Raw genomic sequence first — 12,513 nt, 5'->3', positions numbered from 1 at the left:
ATCATCGTTACTATGAATTAAAACTGCACATGTGCTATTAGTAACAAAAGTATATGTTAAATTTAATGTATGTCCAGCTCTGATTACGTATGAAGGTTGCTGTGCCATACACAGCAACGTATCACAGAAACCAGCAGTGGATATCTTTTTATACAAGACACCACCTGCTGCTTTTGCATATTTTTGAATCGATGCTGTGTACAAAGATGCAGGGGCTTTGCCATTTGCATCCACATATGAATCAGGCCTAGATACAGAGGGGGCGATTAAAATGTTTAGCAGGCGGCTGACCGAGCAATTCAATTGTTGCTCCGTCAGGGCGTAATAGCCGCTGGTGTCTGCATTTCTGCTCGCACCCTTGGATGGGTTTAGCAGTTTTACACGGCTAAACCCGGTCTCATAGGTAGGGAAGAGAGCTATAATTAATGAGCAACCAGAATAACTGAATTGCATAACTGGCCGCTTATTAATTATCGCCGCCTGTGGAACATTTGAATCATCCCCTACAGGCTTACAATGACAGCAGTTTAAATGGTCTATTCTTGGCTACCTTGTGATTTTTCCAAAATGCTGCTAAATATCCACACCCTCATACGACAGTATACACTTTACAGTACTATTATACATTGAATTCATTTTCATTGTATAAAAAGTAATTTAAAACATTTCTTTAAAGGAATCCAAGAAAGTTAAAGGGGGAGCAGAAAAAGAAAGAGAAAAGAAAAGAAGAAAATTACTAGAAGCTGCTAGTCAGTGTGTTACGTTGGATCATTTTACTGTAAAACAACCTAGCGCTACTCTTTTCAGCCAGTAGAAGTAGATTGTGTACAGCCAGAGGAGCAACCGCCATCAATTGGCCCTGTTGCTACTTCATTGTTCGGACAGTCTGAATCTGAAACTCCAAGTAGCTCCTCATCTCAGTTGGATATCTATGTGCATCGTGATAAACCTGGACAATCAACAGATCATAGTGACATAATGTTATCTGTAGGCTCTGCTGTGCCTGGAATGGGGAGTGGGGAGAATGTTGAAAGTTCTGCCAGGTCAGTAGAATGTGCATGTAGTGTGGATGATGTTGAGACTGTCTATAATCTCTTTGCAAGACCACAGGTGGGTGAGAGGCCATTCTTTTTTCAAAAACACCCTATTCAACCTTTTGACAGCCCTGATTTGCCATTTGCACCTAAAAAAGTGTTTAAGAGAAAGGATGGCTCACACCGTTTTTGGATTACTTATGACCAAGCTTCAAATGCTCTGTATTGTTCAGTATGTTTAGTGTATAGCAAAGATACAGAAAGCAATGCATTCATTATAGGTATGAAGTCATGGTCACATGTTTATCAAAGAATTGATGAACACGAACAATCTAAGCATCACAATAACTGTCCTGAGGCCCATATGTATAGTGTAATGCACAAAGATGTTGCACAGCTGGTATTCTCTGTACAGAAAAAAAAACATAGAGAAGTTATAGGTAACAGAAAAATTGTGGAACGAGTGATTGATGTGATAAAGCTTATTGGTAAACAAGGTCTCAGCTACCGAGGTAAGACTGCAGAAGCTGCGTATACATTGGATGATCCTGTTTTAGATCACGGTAACTTTCTAGAGCTAATTATTCTACTTAGTAAGTATGATACACTGCTGAAAACCCATCTAGATAAAGTTATTAGTAGCAGTCAAAAAGCACATAATGCAGACAGCAAAGGCAGAGGAAACGTTGTGACATTTCTATCAAAGACCACAGTGAACCAAATTATAGTTGCTGTTTCATCTTTGATAAAACAGTTTATCTCTAAAGAAGTCCAAGAAGCTAGAATGTATTCCGTACAGTTAGACACTACCCAGGACATTTCTGTGAAGGACCAGTGCTCTGTGATTATTCGTTACGTCACCGATCAAGTACTTGAGCGACTTCTGTCTTTGGTCAGCTGCACAGACTCTTCTGGTAAAGGATTTTTGGAATTATTTAAAAAAGTCCTTAGGGAAAACGGTTTAGATATTACGAAGTGTGTGGCAAATGCAACAGATGGTGCAGCAAATATGCAGGGCATATACAAGGGGTTTTCTGCTTGGTTAGGCAAAAAGTCACCAAATCAAGTTCATGTGTGGTGTTACAGTCACATTTTAAACTTGGTTATTGGTGATGCAACTTGTTCCCCCTAAGCTGCAGCATCACTCTTCTCCTTGCTTAATGCAGTTGGTGCCTTTTTCAGGGAGTCATATATCCATATGGACATACTGGAAAGCTTACAGCTGATAAAAGTGGAAACCAAATGCGATTACAGACCATAGGCCAGACACGTTGGTGGGCTAAAGATGCAGCATTATCCAAATTATTTGGTACCTATAAAAACAGAGAGAAAGCACTCTTTGTTGATGTCATACTAGCCTTGACCAATGTTGAGGAGTCAGAGAATTTTGCACCTGATCTACGTGCAAAAGTCAAATCACAAAAAGAAGCCCTACTAAAATACGAAACCATCATGACTGCGTTTATGTACTTACGAATATTTCAGATAATAACACCCTTATCTAAGTATTTACAAACCAGTGGACTTGATTTGTTGAAGGCTCAACAGATGGTTACTTCTTCTCTAGAGCAACTGGTAGAGATTCAACGAGACCTTGCAAATGTAAAGCTTGAAGTTGACAACTTTATCACAAAGGTAAAAGAAGAACTAGCTAGAAGGTTACCTGAAAACATAGTAGACATCCAAGAGGATTTCTCTGAGAAGAGAATCAGAAGGAAAAAAAGAATGCCTGGAGAGGAAAATCCGGATGATGTCATTACTGATCCTCTGAAAGATTTTGAGGTTGGCATTTACAACAGGGTCTTAGATGCAGCAATTGAAAGTCTGAAAAGCAGGTTTGCAAAGAATAGTGCAATTTACAGGGATCTAGCTTGTTTATCTCCTACACAGTTTGAAGAAGTAAAAGTGCATTTACCAGACGATGCCTTAGAGAAACTTGGAGACATTCTGACACAATATGATGAGGAAACAAACAAAGCCAATCTGCAGTTTGAATTAGTCAGTTTAGCTAAAAACTGGGATCGATTAAAACTTACACTACCAGAGGAGTATCGTCTTACCAGGCTTAATGAAGAGGTAGATGAAATTGAAGAACTGCCATCCACACACAGTTCTGAAGATACTTATGATGAACAACACATTCATTGCAAGAGATGCCTAAACTGTGCTGTTTGTGTATATGACACTCTGAAATGCTACAGTTTATATTCAATGGCATACAAGAATATAGGCCTAGCTTATAAATACTTGCTAACACTCTCAGCAACACAGGTAGCTTGTGAGAGGACCTTTTCAACATTAAAAGTAGTGAAAAACAGGTTACGTACCAGTCTTGGAGCAACACATTTAGAAGCTTTTATGCTGATGGCTGTTGAGAGAGATGTTTTGATGAACAACGTGGACAGTGAAACTGTCATAGACAATTTGGCTACACAGAGGACCTCATTCAGAGCCGGTCGCACAGAGCGTGCGGTCGGTCTGAATGAGGGGAGGACCTTTTGAATTTTCAAGACGTCCTCCTTTGCGGTGGTAAGGCTGTGGGTTAACACCCACAGCCTTACCTTACGACCGCCTAAGCTGATGGTCTTACGACGAGACCCTAGGGTAGGGTCTTCCTTGTGGTAAGCCCTGGAGAGCTTTCGGCTCTGTCTGAGCCAGAAGCTCTCCACTGACATCACTAGTGATGTCAGTGGGGCCGCCCCCAAATGGTAGGCATTTCCATGGGAACGCCCCCATTTGGGCTGCCACCCCCCCGGCCCGCCTTCCAAACGGGGCGAGCTGTCAATCAACATTGACAGCTTGCCCCCCTTTGGATCGAGACCCGCTACGACCAGCACTGTCGGTCGTAGCGGGTCTCACGCATGTGCACGACGGCACCGGTGCCGTCGTGCGCATGCTCTGTGGGGGGCCATCGACCCAGTCCGAGCGAATCGGCGCTAACGACCGGGTCTGAATGACCCCCAGAGTGCTTTGTTACGAAAATAATTATTTTTTGATTAAGCTAATGGAGACCAGGTGTTATATATATTTTTGCCTGTTTTTCATCAGTGTCTAAATCCGCTGCTCAGTAAATACAGGGTTCTAATTCTGTACTTATAATGGTAAAACATTGCTCGTGAGCATATTTTCAACTGTATGCTTCAGTCTGGATACTCTGAAGTTTTCTGTCAGTTTGGGCCTCATTAAATCAGCAACATGCAATCTCACAATTAAATAGCCTAAAGCCAAAAGTGAAGCTAAGTACATAGGTAATAATACTTGTTTCTTTAATTTGCTACTAAATGGATGAAAACAGGTTTTACATTTTTGCACTTATTTATTAAAATATTGCTGTTTTGAAGATTAAAAGTATTTTTTTTGTTGATTTTAATCCCTATGCCCAGTGTTTACATTTTTGGCATTTTATTGTAATTAAAATATTGCAGTTTTGCAGTTAATTTTTTTGTTGATTTTAGTTACAATGCGCAGTGTTTACATTTTTCTGCACTTTATTATTAGTGAAATATTGCTATTTTGAAGTCTAAAATGTTTGTTTTTTTAATTACTATGCACAGTGCATTTTCAGTACTTCTCAATTGTTTTTTACATTGTCTGTATGTGTCATGTTTTACTGGAATACAAATAAATTATTGTATCTGATATCCACATCTGGACAATGTTTTTAAAAAAATATACTGTTGATGTAGATTTGAATAGCTACAGGTAAAATTTATTGTGTACAGTTTTCTCCACTGAAGCACCTTACATGAGGTAACTCATATGTATCCCATCAGATTTCATTAAAACAAACAATGGCATTTTCACTTTTGTCAAAGTTCTTGCTTCTGAGAAGAGATCATCTTGCCCTCTCACCAGACCCCGTCCCTCAACAGACACCTCCCCTCAACAGACCCCGCCCTCATTAGTGCTGCATCCAGAAGTTTCCCGGGCTGGTTTTCAGACCCAATCCGCTCCTGGCAAAGAAATTGATTCTGTGAATGTGGTTAACACTGGTAGCCCCCTTATTATCAGCAGTTCAAGCTAATGATTCTATTCTTTGGTAGATGATCCACCTTTCCAGATATACAAAAGGCAGTATAGAGATTCTTTAGCATATGGGGAATTTTTATTCAACATTTAAATAACTCACTACAATCTGATATAATGAAGATGTTTGAAAATACTACATGGTCTTTGACTAGAAGACTGACTACTGCCTCATAATAAGCAGATGGGTATATCTTCTCTCCACCCTCCCCCTTCTTCTTATGTCACATGAGTGGGTCTATCGATGCTGCCATAATGTATGGATATACGTTTATGGAGCTATTTACAGCAATGAGGTATAGTAAAATGTAAAATGGTGACCAGACGGGACCTCCTTTTATTTGTTTGCATCTCTAGGTTTATTTTAATTCTTGCATATTGATTATAGATTGATCTTGTTTCAACATGCATATCTATTGATATATGTAAACATTTAGTAAAAATTTTATAAAAAGATTTTTGAAAAAAAAACAAAACACTGTAAAACATTGCTTGTTTGATTTTGACTGAAGCTCTTGGGCATCGGCCTTCGTAGATGACATTGACGGCCTTGCATCGTCATCATGGCTGCTGGCAGCAGCTGCAATACTGGTATGTGGATCCTGCTCTCCTCTCATTTGATCATCCTCCATATCAACAACTTACACTGCGGCCTGACTGGCAGTGTCACCAGATAATTTTTTTTTTTTAAACACTTGGGAAGAGCACCCCTGAACAAGGCAGCAGCCCCTTGATGAACAACACAGACAGCACCCTTTTATTATGGACAACAAAACACCCGTGCTGAGTGCGTACTGACCACCTGCAGAGTCACAAATACATGGACGGTAAACTGCGGCAGTGTCACCGTACAATGATAGTGCAGCTAAGTTGCTAACACACACACACACGGATAAAAGCACTTTTATTTTTTTTACACTGGGGAAGAGCACCCCTGAATAAGGCAGCAGCCCTTTGATGAACAACACAGATAGAACCCCTTTTATATTGACAACAAAGCACCCCTGCCGAGTGCAGAAAGACCACCTGCAGAGTCACAAATACGTGGACAATAAACTGTGGCAGTGTCACCGTACAATAATAGCGCAGCTAAGTTGCTAATGCACACACACACACACACACACACACAAAACAAGAAGAGAGAAAAAAAGTACTTTTATTATTTTTTTCACTGGGGAAGAGCACCCCTAATTGACAGAGCACCCCCTCTGGACAAGACAGCACCCCTTTAGGAACTGCAGCCCTAGCCTGATGGACAGGACAACAACACAGTGACAGCAGCAGCCATTGTTAATTGACATGACAAGTGACACAGCAGCAGCATCACCCACTGAAGGAAGAACCCCTTTATATACTGTAGCCTAAGCCCTTTTTTGGACAACAGAGCAGCAGCTTTCAGGCCAAGACCCCGACTGGACACACACACTGAGTGACTGACTACGTCTGTTAGCTTCTCTCTCCACAGCCGGAGTGAAAGAGGTGCCGATCGCAGGGTACTTTATATAATTAAAAACCTGTGAGAATCCATAGCGGGAGGATGATGCGTTTTACCTTGTTTTCGGATCCGAGTCAGGCGGGAAAACCCGACCCTAGCTCGGTACTCGCCTCGGATCTGGGAGTTTGGGTGGGTCCGGTTCTCAGAAAACCAGACCCACTCATCTCTAGTATAAATGAGGCTATACTGAGCAGTACCAATATATCCTTTCTCTTCTATCCTCCGTGCATTACGAGTCACGTTGCACAGAGCACATAAGAGCCACCAGTTCCCATGTGACTATCAGGACCGGGCGTCTTCTTCGCCGCAGAGCATACTTTCCTAATTGAAATGATATGCAGCATGTGTATGTTCTGTGCACAGCCGAGTCTGTAAAATCATCACAACAGAACATGGAAAACAGCCGCTGACACTGTAACGTAGCATTTCGTATACAGATACAGCTGCAGTCACACACACAACATACACATGCTGCATATGCAGTGAAAAAGACACACAAAAAGACGTTCAGCATGAGTAACCTCACATGGGACTAGGCACGACTACTTGGACTGTTTAAAGTGCTATGGAGCAACAACGACATCTGTATTTTAGGTAAAAACTGAAAAATTTATTTATTGGAAGAACTGGTGCTATCGTTGTAGAATACTGGACTTTGATATGAAGCTTTTACTTTTGCTCAGAACGCTTCTTGAGATTTGTATGCTTTTTCCCATATGTAGCAGTAATAGTAGTGACACTTTTAATTTCAGAAATCTCCTGAAATCACAAAGAAGGTTCCTTTATGTGCACTGGGAAGGCCATCCGAGATCACGGTGTGCTCCGAGTGCACTTTGCTTGCTCTTTTGACTTCACATACAGTATACAAGTAAGTGCACAACTGTCCTTGAATACAGAACATATATCAGGAAAATCTAATGTATGCTTCTTTCTAGCTGAAAATGTCATACACAGAGCAATGTCCATTATTCTGCTCCTACATTTTATCATGAGCCAAACCTGATGAAAATGTTTCTGTTATGTTTCTTATTGAAGGATGCTATAGAGAAGAAAATATTGCTGCCATAAAGTCAAGATTCTTTTCAGTTACAATAGCCAATTTATTTATACAGGTTGTCAGGAAACAATGTGATTTGTTACAGGTACTGTATGTATACTTTTATTTACTTAAATGCAATGATAATTGTTTTATCATATTTATTACATTACTATATTATTTATTTTATATATAGCTTAAGTCACACAATAAAATGTATGTACAATATAGTTCATGTATGCAAATCAAAATTTGTATGCATTCATTTAAAAGTAAATTCAATTAGACATAGGTGTTTACACAATGGGATATATGACTTGTTAACTTACATGTGATATCACCAATATAAATGCAAATATTGTATTTTTAATAATGTATTTATTTTTCTCTACAATCAACAAAAGCAGATCTGCCCTCACATGACAGGACAAGCACATGCAGAGAAGATATTTGGGCTTTTCATCTTCATGAAATAGGGCTGTATCAGCCTTATTATATTCTAGTACATTTTGTTGACAATTTTCCTTTGGGAATGGGTCTTCCAATTTACCCCCTCCCTTTTACCCCTAAGGGTACACAGGGGCTTCAGCCTTCCTGGTGATTGCTGGATCATTTCCCTCATCACTCGCTGTGTGCTGCCTCTGGGTCCTGTTCCAGCTCCCGACATAATCAAATCTCATCTCTGCCTTCCAGACCATAAGCGCACTGAGAGAGTAATGACTGCAATCTACTCCAGGCAGAATGCACAAGCCGTCTCTAAATGTTTTGATTTATTCACATAATAAACTTTTCTATGCTAATATTTGGCCGATGCAAGGACAGGATCAGTTTAGCAGCGTTGTGATGTATTGCACTGCATTGTAACAGTAAAACAAGAGGCCGCCTTTCTCCTTGCTACAAGCCTCTCATTAACACTTACTGTTGCCAGTCAAAAAAACACAAGATTATTATATGTTTTTGTTACAAAGATAAAGTATGCAAAAATCATCTGGAAAAGAATGCTAATATATCAAATAATATAATCTGTATATATTTTGAGCACAAACATTTACCTTTAAACGGAGAATCAGAGGGTAATATAGATAGATAAACAGATAATAGAAATAGATAGACAGACAGACAGACAGACAGACAGACAGACAGACAGACAGACAGACAGACAGACAGACAGACAGATAGATAGATAGATAGATAGATAGATAGATAGATAGATAGATAGATAGATAGATAGATAGAGTAGATGATATATGTTTGCAAGCCACAATTACAGAATTGTTGTGGATACAATGGGGCCTATTTATCAATGAGTTTGATCATACGCAACGAGTGATAAAACTCATTGCTTATTATAATGGTACTCCAGACAATCAGCTCCTAACTGTCACCTGTTTGAAAAATGACAGTTGGAAGCTGATTGGCTTGAGCATCATTTATCAGTTTTATCACTGATAAAACTCTTTGATAAATAGGCCCTATCTGAACTGGCCACATGACACTTTGTACTACAGGTTGGAAAATGATTGAGCGGTGGATGCAAGTACTGTATATTTGCTCATTTGTAGTTCTGGACGTCACATAAAATTTGATGCATTGCATATGTGTATTAATTGTACCAGTATTTTGAGCTGCAAGCATCTGACATTTCTGGTTCATTGTGCTTCAGATAGTGAATAGGGGCAAGTGCCTTAAGATAATTACATGGTGATGCAATATATCCACATGACGGATAATGGCGGGTATACACTAGTCCACAGGTTCTCAAACTTTGTCCTCAGGACCCCAAACAGTGCATGATTTCCAGGTCTCCACACAGGATCATCTGTGAATCTTATAAAATGTGTCAGTGAGTAATGACTATACCTGTGCAGCTGCTGTTTGATCTGGAAAACGTAAACTGTGTGGGGTTCTGAGGACCGAGTTTGAGAACCACTGCACAAGACGATATGTCATCTGATCCTGCAGTTTGGACAACAAATCAGGCACACACGGGCCAGTGTGTACCCGCTGTGTCGCTGATGATGCGCGTTCCCGGGGGTTGTCAGTGACATCGCCCATCCACCATGCTGCATGAATGCAGCATGGCCAGTGACGAACTGGGGTACAAAAGGCCCACCAGGGCAATGCAGCGATAAAGGTTCATACTTTGGGGTGTGGCCAGCCTCCAGAGAGAGAGTGCATGGACTGGGCCACTTAAAAAATGTGTATATATAGTGAATACTGCTGGTGCATGCATGACAATGTACCAGATTAATAACAGCAATGCATTGTAGAAAATACACCATAGTCCCGTGCAGTATAATGTAGCATATGTATAATGTATAGTTCAAATGCACAGTCTTGAACCTGATCCTTAGAGGAGGGGGTGGGCCCTAAGGCAGTGGGGCCCATTGGGGGTTTCCCCTGTACCCCTGTGGGCAAGTCCGACCCTGAGCATGGCCCCCGCTGTCGCTCCATTACTGCCTGCAGTGTATATGCACTTGCCGATGCCAGCACCCCCAAAGGGTCCCACCGTACCAGACATCGGGCTGGGTACACATCATTAGGTGTGTACCCAATTTTAGGCTTACAAGTGAAATATGTGTTTCATGGGTGTATTTTTGCTCCTAAACAAAGTGATAACTTGCATGTCAGTTGCGTCCATATTTAGAATTGAAAAAGGCAAATCGATATATTATAAGGAAACATTTTTAAATTGCATCTGTGTATATGTGCACGAGGTAACATTTGCAATTTTCTTGAACATTTGGGAAATGTGATATTGTCACCACTGCAAGCTATAACTATACACCAGGATTTATGTGGTACCCCAAAAAATTATAGATGTTATGAGATGTGAATACTACAGGCCGGTAGTTACCTAGTTGTGACAGGGGATGAGGGTTCAGCTTCTTGCTCTGGCACTGGTCTTCAGCAATGCCCTTTTGTAGTCCCTTTTCCCCACAATGCAATAGAGGGACAGGAGGTTTCAACTCAACACAGTAAACCACACAGAGGTAAGTGCAATAAAGTTATCTTTACTTAAGAGAACAAGAATATGGGTGAGTATATGCATTTTTTACTAGGAAGACAAATAGTTGCAATTGTTTCACAATTAAATGGCAGTCTAGGCAAATACTTATAAATTATTTAAATACTAGAAAGTAGTATCTATCAATTATGACTCAATTTTAATCAATTCTGTCTCTGTAGAGAAACACAATGGCATAAGTAGTGGTAATATTGCAAAAAGATCGATGCCGAAGCGGCAAGATATATCTATGTGTAAATAGACAACATCGATCACTAGACCCCAATTTCACATACTGTACATTACGTTATCAGAGACTACAGTTTTATTAACCTTTCAAATCACACAATTTTTACTTTGCACTCTACAGACCTAACTTAATTCATAATCACTTTTAACTTCAGATATGTCCTTATACATTGTGGCTTCAGTTTCGACAATTAGTCCCTCTCTGTAGGCCAGGTCCTGAAAGACTTGGTCATACAAGCCTCTTTCTCGCTCAAAATGTGCATCTTATTGCATAAATAAAACAACTGGGAGTGACAAAACTACATTGCTAGATTACACTGATTAATCTGGCAAGATATCCACATGACGAATAGTGCCGGGAACACACTAGACCACATCTGTGTGTGACTGAGTCTGAATCTGTGTAAAAAGGGCTTTGATGTGCATGGCTGTGGCTTTTTATGACGACAAGTTCCATTGTGCTTAATCTGTGACTTTGTACATGTGTAAATCCATGTGCAGTTAATGTCTCAGCCTTGTGTAACTAGTATGCTTTGAGTGGCTTTTCAGGCATCTGAAATGCATATAAAACCAAAATTTTAAGAAAATTATGGTATGCCACTGCTCTCAGAGTGTCTCAGTCATGCAGGGTGTCTTGCAAAGCAGTATATATATATATATATATATATAAATTGTGATGAATGGTGAACAGTAAACTACAGTGCTATCACACTGTCGATCCACATTTGACCCAGACCATAGTACCCCTAACCTAACATTCAGGGGTGAATTGGCCATAGGTCTTACTGGGAAGATTCCTGGTTGGCCGACATGTCTGTGGGGCTGCCTCTTGGCTACGTGACCTTAAATAATTATTTGTTTTTCATAGCAGCCAGCCAGCACCTTCACTCTGTCGTGTCCCCTCTGCTGCAGTGCTGAATGTAGTACCCAGCCCACCAAGCCAAAGGCTCCAGCATTGCAGCCTCCGCCAGGACCCTCCTGCAGACAGTGCAGAGTGATCAGGGTGGGATCGAAGCCGGGAGTGATGCCGGAAAAAGTGGAAGGAAGTGACAGAGGGCAGAGGAGCCACTGCTGCTGCTGTTGATCCTGGCACTGAAATCAAGAAGGAACACACTGCAGCCCCAGGTGGACTGCTGCATCTCTGCCTAGGGCAGCACTGGTCGCCAGGATGATGGAAGCATTGGGTCCACTGAGGAGCATCAGGTAGGAAACCCTGGGGGGTCCAGGTGGGGGCAGGTCCAGGAACAGGATGGGGACTGCTGGCTCAAGAGAGTGGGTGTGCAGTTATATGGGGCCTGGGGATCTAGGGCTGCAGTAAGATGGGTGCAGGGGGATATGGGGTGCAGTGAAATCAAGATGGGTGATGTGGGGTGCAGTAAGATAGGTACAGGATGACTTGGGGGTGCAGGTTGACATGGGGTGTCGTAAAATGGGGTATGGTGGTGTTTGGGTACAGGATGACTTGGTGTGGGGTGACATGTGGGTACAGTAAGACCAGGTGCAGGGTGACATTGGGGTGCAGTAAGTCTGTGTGCAGGATAACATGGCTGTGCAGTAAGGCAGGGTGACATGAAGGTACAATAGGCTGGGTGCATGTTGACTTGAGGCACAGAATGCCTGGGTGCAGGGTGACATGGGGTGAAGTAAAGCTACAGTAGGATCTTGG

This window comes from Taudactylus pleione, unplaced genomic scaffold, assembly GCF_031769625.1.
Source record: "Taudactylus pleione unplaced genomic scaffold, aTauple2 ptg000172l, whole genome shotgun sequence".
NCBI lineage: Eukaryota > Metazoa > Chordata > Amphibia > Anura > Myobatrachidae > Taudactylus > Taudactylus pleione.
This window is presented reverse-complemented; position numbering follows the sequence as displayed.